The 6731-nt window shown below is 45.1% G+C and overlaps 1 long non-coding RNA gene across 2 annotated transcripts in view; it reads right to left on the bottom strand.

Moving 5' to 3' along the window:
- Positions 1-857: 857 nt before the first annotated feature.
- LOC129671867 (uncharacterized) overlaps positions 858-6731 on the bottom strand; it is a 29424-nt gene continuing 23550 nt past the window's right edge. The window contains exons 2-4 of one of the 2 annotated variants that reach the window (XR_008719438.1): positions 1533-1697; positions 1178-1367; positions 858-1071 (exon numbers count right to left, since the gene is read on the bottom strand). This is a non-coding gene — a long non-coding RNA (uncharacterized LOC129671867). Of the gene's footprint in view, positions 1072-1177; positions 1698-6731 lie in introns of both variants that reach the window. The other variant, XR_008719437.1, reaches the window with a different exon arrangement.

Raw genomic sequence — 6731 nt, 5'->3', positions numbered from 1 at the left:
GTCTGGATATCCCTTCAGTTAACCTCACATCCAGTGAGAACACAGCCCCTTGGCTGCTAAGCCACTGAGTTGGAGGAAGGCCATTATTCTCGCCCCACACCTGATCCAGCTGGGCCCGGAGACACAAATGAGAAATCAAGATCCATACAGAAACAACGTTCCCTATCTTCTCTTCTGGAGTTTGCAAGCTGAGAGGCATTCCTTTTATGGTGCTCACTCTTCCTTTTTTCTGCAGGCTGGTGTTATGGCAGGGTTTTAAGTCTTCTGAGACCTGAGAAGGAGCTCTCCAACACTGCTCTCTTTCAACAATCCCTGGAATCAATGCTCTAGTCCCTTTCTCGTACCTGCTCCAGTTGTCCAAGCTCTAAAATTACCTCTTCCTGGCAGATGTGCTGGTGCCCACCTTGAATCCCAGCCTTGCTAGGTGTGCCAGTGTTCACCTGGAATCCCAGCCCTACCACACCTGGTACACCTGCACTTGGGAATAAGAAGCAGACAAGTTCAAAGCTAACCAGCCCTCCATAACAGGTTTAGGCCAGCCAGAGCTATACAGTGAGGCCCTGTTTCAAAAAAAAAAAAAAACAGTAAATAAACTAAAATTATCTCTTCCTCTCAACTTAGGAAAATATTTCTCAGAGTGAGAAATCACAACTTTGTAATAAGAAATAATAAGCAAATTCTCTTAACTCTCAATGGAAGTTTCATTCTCCTCCCCCCCCCCCAGGCGATTTGCATTTGAAAAAGAAGATTAAAAAAAAAACTGATCCAAGTGAAAGTGCAGGTGGGGAAGATCCAGGAGGGAAAGGAAGGCACTCGCCTGCAGTGTGAACACTCTGAAGCAAGGGAATTTCCACAGGTGCTTGCAGCTACAACCACCGGCTCAAGATGGCACTGGGGTTGTGGGAGCTTCTCAGAGGGAAGTCTCAGGTTCCCTCCCAGGGGCTCCACTTACTCCTCTGGCTCCTCTGGCTCCTCGTGTTGCTCAGACTCTAGCTTCCAACGCTAACAAGATTTCCTTCCTGTCCCTCGGGTCTGGATTCTGGTCATTTTGCTTCCCAAAGGGTAGCTTCCCTGGGGTATGTGAACTTTGTATCAGAGCGAAGGTACTTGAAGCCGAACCCCAAAATATCACCTCTTGGTATCACATCTCCCCTTCCACTCTCCCCAGGAAGCTTACCTCTCATTTCACAGGTCATGTTTATCCATAAGAAATCATTTGAGGATCTTGGTTCAAAGCGCAAGTGGAACAAGATTCGTGGTCCAGATGTTCTCTCTGGGATGCAGTCCAGAAAGCTCTCTGTTTACAGCCTCTCCTCCAGGTGGCTCGGTGCGGGTGGGAAGGAGACTATATTTGCAGGAATAGTGCCCTAGAGAGACATAGCGTGGGGGCTGTTAGCTCAGCCTCCCTCCCCTCTTGCCTCCCCAGCTCTTTTTCCTAGTCAGCTCTGATGTCTTTTGTTACTGATGTAGCCAAGCCATCTGCTCACAACCTTAAAACAAAGCAAACAAAAGCAACAAATACAAGAGGGAACCTTGTTTCTAGGAATTTCAGTGCTATTTGTGCTTTTCTTTTTGTGTGCAAAGGGATCTGCCCTTCTTCGTGAGGTCGAAGACTTTGGATGGCAACGTTGAGAATGAGTTGTGAATCTTTCTCATGTTCAGTTTTTGCAGGCTTTGCACCGGACGGGTGGTGGAGCCTGAAAGTAAACACAGAAGAGAGAGCATCAGGAACCTGCTCAAAGAGGCAAGCTTAAGCTCCAATAACCAAGAATAAGCACGTTTGCTTATGACCTGCCTTTAGAAATCCAGTTTAGAACCATAGCCGCGGGCAGCAGCCCAAATCAGACAAGACACATTCCACTCTGCCAAAGGAAGGGTTAATTCCTAGGGCCTGCAAAAGAGGCTACACAACCTCGGCTCCCTCTCTACACACACCTGGAAGAAATTACCTCAACCTGGCTCCTGCACAGCCCAAGTCTTTGGCCAAAACCCATGCACCCCCTGGTGGTCTGGAGGTAAAGTACAATTTACAACAGGAGAACCGGGAAGCTTTTCTGTTTTTGTTTTCCATGCCTCTTCTATTCGCCATTCACAGAACTTTTCTCTGGGATAGCTTTGCAGGCACCACCTCCTCAGACTGTACTGAGAAAATTTGGGAAGTAAAGTGCCATAGCTCTTGTAGGCAATTGATGGCCACCTTCTCTGGAGACAAGCCTCCTGCCAGGTTATCCAATCCCAAGTGGTCAGCCCTAAATATTTACACATACATAAATGGACCCCAGGAGGTTGTAGTTACACGAGCTTGTATGTGTGTGTGTGTGTGTGTATCAATAATAAAGAAGAAGATGTTGTGGATTTGCGAGGAAGTGAGGTGGAGCACAGGAGAAGTTAGTTGGGTAGAAATGGTGTTAATATAAAAATATCAACATATCTGCTTCCTTTGAGACAAATGGCCTGCTCTGTGTTTGCTAATACCCTGGTAGTTAGGAAGATTTTTAAAAATGAAAAGGGAGACAGTTTTCAAGTGCTATGAGAAAAAAAAAAAAACTCCAAGCTACTCATAATTGACTCAAAATGTTTACTATACTCTTCGGATTTGTATTTATTAATTTATGTGTATGTACATGCACACACATGCTACAGTGCTGGGGGAGTGGCCAGAGGAAAAGCAGTTAGGTTTGGTTCTCTCCTTCCACCGAGAAAGCTGTGGAGACTCATGCCACCAGGCTTGGTGGCAGGTGCGTTTACCCAGCTGCCCCCTGCATTTCTGTGATATTTCCTTAGAGACTGTGAGGGCTCTCTCCATTCTGTTGTCATCTCCTTTCCTCTAAAGCCTATCTTTTTGTTTGTAGTCTCTTAAACCAGTGGTTCTCAACCTGTGGGTTTCGACCCTGTTGGGCATCGAGTGACCTTTTCACAGGGATAATCTAAAACCACTGAAAAACATAGATATTTACATTACGATTTGTAATAGTAGCAGTTATGAAGTAGCAACAAAAGTAATTTTATGGTTGGGGGGGTCACCATAACATGAGGTACTATATTAAAGTGTCATAGCATTAGGAAGGTTGAGAACTGTGGATTAATTAAACATTTAACTTTCCCCTTTTCCACTTGCCTCTTTCCTTCAGCTACCTCAATCTCCAATTTATCTGACCAATTATCTTTTCTAGCTCCAATAAACTGTCCCCAACTACCCTTCTGTATCCATTTTTGAGGTTGGATTTTTGAGACCAGGGTCTCTCTGTATAAGTCCTGAGTGTCTTAGAGCTCTCTGTGTAGTCCAGGCTGATCTCAACATCCTCCTGCCTCAGCCTCCTTAGTGCTGGAATTAAAGGTGCCACTCCTGGCTTGTATCCATCTCTCAACTCTTTTATCAACAAGACCAAGAGCCTTCAACAGGGACCCTGTGCCCCATAGATATAAAAGGAGATAGGAGGAGGAGGAAACATTAAAGATAAAGCATGCACGCACACACATACACACACCAAAAAAAAAAAAAAAAAGAAAGAAAGAAAGAAATCACCATAAGACAAGTCCAAGACTCATCAGATATTTTCCTAACACTTTTTGTGAGAGACAAGATTTCATATAGCACATGCTTGCATATACCCAAAGATAATCTTGACTGTCTGATTTTCTTGCCTCTAACTCCTGAATCCTAAGGTTATAGGCATAGGCTGTCACCGCCAGCATTATTCAATGCTTGTGATCAGAATCAGGGCCTCATGCATGCACTCTACCAACTAACCTGTATCCTCAGCCTGTAAGGATTTTTTCAATTCATTGTTACAACTATCTACACTACATTCATTTACTTAGTGTATATACACACATATACACACACAGATACAAACACACAGAGACACAGACACACACACAGACATATACCCACAGAAACACACACAACACACACACTTACACAGTACCACACACACAGATAAACACACACAGACACACACAGACACATGCACCACAAACCGCACACCATGGCTCACACTGGGGTTCAGAGAACAACTTCCAAGAGTCTGTTCTCCCTTCCACCATGTGGTCCTGGGGAGCTGAACTCAAGCTGTCAGAAGCAGCAGCAGGTTTGTCGTTGACCCACTGAGCCATCTTGCTGACCCCTGTCAAGCATTTTCAATACATAATATGCTCCATGGTTTGGCTATGGTTCCATTGTGTTCGCTCTATGGTTGGTCCTCAGTGTCATGTCGTGAAAGCTTAGTCTCAGCATGGTGGTGTTGAGAGATGGTAGAACCTGTAAGTGGTGGAGTCTATTGGAAAGAAATTGGGTCGTTTGTGGGATCAGCTTTGAAAAAGGATTAATCTGTTCTCTTGGTATCTTGGGTAGCTCTCACAAAATGAGTTACTTATTAGCAGAGCAGTACTGGCCCCTGATCATCACCACATTCACTATGCCCCTCTGGATCTCTGACATGCTCTGTGATTTCTTCTGCATACCTTAGTGCAGTGTGATGATGTGGTGACAGCTACCATGAGGCCCTCACCAGGACCAAATCAGTGTCAGCAATATGTTCTTAAAGCTCCAGAACTACGAAAATAAATATGCCCTTTGCTCTTTATAAAGTACCTAGCCTCTAGTATTTTGATGCAGCAACAGAAAATGGACACCTATTTACAGAATGTTTGCTTATTGCTTGATGTTTATTTGAAAATGCTTTCAGAAAACTCAGAACTCACTCATTTTATGCCTTGATCTCTGGGAAAAAATAAATAGCTGAGGATTTTGTTATAAAAACAAATGTTACCTGGAATGTGCCTTAGTTGGTAAAGTGCTTGCCTAGCATGTAGAAGGTTCTGGATTTTATGTCCAGTGTTGAAAAAAAATCTGGGTCTGGAGGGAAAGTTTTGTGGTAGGAAAAAACATTTGGTGAGTAGAAAGAATTAGAAAACAATGACCTGACTGTAGCTGGCTAAACTCAAAGCCTTCCTGAAGGAGATGGAAACGACAGGAATGATGGAGTTCCAGAGAAAACCCAACTGTTCCAGGAAAAGTCAGAAGAAAGTCGCTCAAGACCTGAAAATCAAACACAGGATGCGGAAAATGTGAGATACTGAAGCAAGCCTGGGATTTAAGGATGAGCAGATGGTGGAGGCGCAGCACTAGCTCAGTGTACTGAGTGTGATTCCAGCTGGAATAAGCATGAGGACTGAGGGAAGGAGGCAGTTTTCCAGGACCCAGAGCAATTTCTGATGGATGCTAGTGGTGAAAGTCTAGCTGGTTTTCCTGGATGTCTCTGCTGCATCACAGCCCTGCAAAGGCCTGAGCAATTCTACAGCAAGAGGAGCACAGGATTGAAAATGTCCTCTAGGCAGGTGCGGTGTGCTTGTCTGTAATCCCAGAACTTCTGAGCAAGGGCAGGAGGATCAAGGACATTCTCTGCTACATAGAAAGTTTGAGGCTGGCTCAGGCTATGCAGGGCAGTGTCTCAGAGATGGGGGTGGGGGGAGTGACTGGCACACTATATATTCAAATGCTGATTTCTGTACACAGAGATCTGGTTACAGTCCTTGGAATTGCCATGACCTTGAAACATCTCCTGTCTCAATGTTGTGTCAAAATTGTTCTCCATCTTCTGATTGGTTAATAAAGAACTAAGCAGCCTACAGCTGGGCAGGAGAGTTAAGGCAGCACTTTCTGATCCTGGTGAGGGGATTCCAGGTGGAGAGCAGAGAGAGGAGCCACCAAGAGAACATAGCCGTGAGAACATAGATGAACAAAGAGCCGCCAGAGTGAGACTAAGATGGCAGGTAAAGGCCATGAGGCTGGGAAGTAGGACAGGCCAGGACAGGTATAGTCTGGACTGTACCTGCCCAGCTGTAGTCCTTGAAGCTTATTAATAAATATAATAGGTTTCTGTGTCATTATTTGGGAGCTAGAGTAAACATAGAAAGTCCATTATTAGTAACAAAGCAAGAAAGAGAAAAGAGAAACTATCCCAAAGACAGTATAAGAGGCTATATCAGATGACAGAGCACTAAGTGGTCAGGAACACACAGAGAAAGTGAGCTTCAGCAGTTCAAAGGCTGGAAAGATGGCTCAGTGGTTTAAAGTGCTTGCTGTGTAATCATAAGGGCCATAGTTCATACTCCATCACTCACATAGACCCCAGATGTGGTTCCACAAACACCTGTAACCTCTGGACTGAGGCAGGTGAGGACAAGAGGATCCTTGGAGTTTGCTGGCTGCCAGCCCAGCCAAAAAGCAAGAGTCTGTAGGTTCAGTGGGAGGCCCTGCCTGGAAGGAATGAGACAGAGAAACAAGAGGACACCTCTATCATTCTGGCCCCGTGCATGCACAGGTGCAGCTACGCACACATTTGTGTGTACATATAGCACACACACACAAGTGAAGAGAAAAAATTGAGTCCGAAGTGGGTAAGAGCACCTCCTGTGCAAGCATAAGAAAGTGAGTTTGAATCCCCAGCACCGATATGTTCTTAAAAAAAAAAAAGCAGAGTCTACAAATCCATTGCTAGAGTCAGAAAAAGGCAGATCTGGAGACCTTGCTGGCTCACCAGTTCAGCCATTTCAGCAAGGGGAATAAGGCAGAGGATGACAGGGTAGGAAACCTGTATCCTCCTGTGGCTTCTGCGGGTACACGCCATGCATCATACACGCCATGCATCATACACGCCAGGCATCATACATGCCAGGCATCATACACGCCAGGCATCATACACGCCAGGCATCATACACGCCAGGCA

This window comes from Psammomys obesus, unplaced genomic scaffold (genome assembly GCF_907164565.1).
Source record: "Psammomys obesus unplaced genomic scaffold, mPsaObe1.curated_primary_1811, whole genome shotgun sequence".
NCBI lineage: Eukaryota > Metazoa > Chordata > Mammalia > Rodentia > Muridae > Psammomys > Psammomys obesus.
The sequence above is the reverse complement of the archived record's forward strand: the minus strand, read 5'-3'. Positions and strand labels throughout refer to the sequence as shown.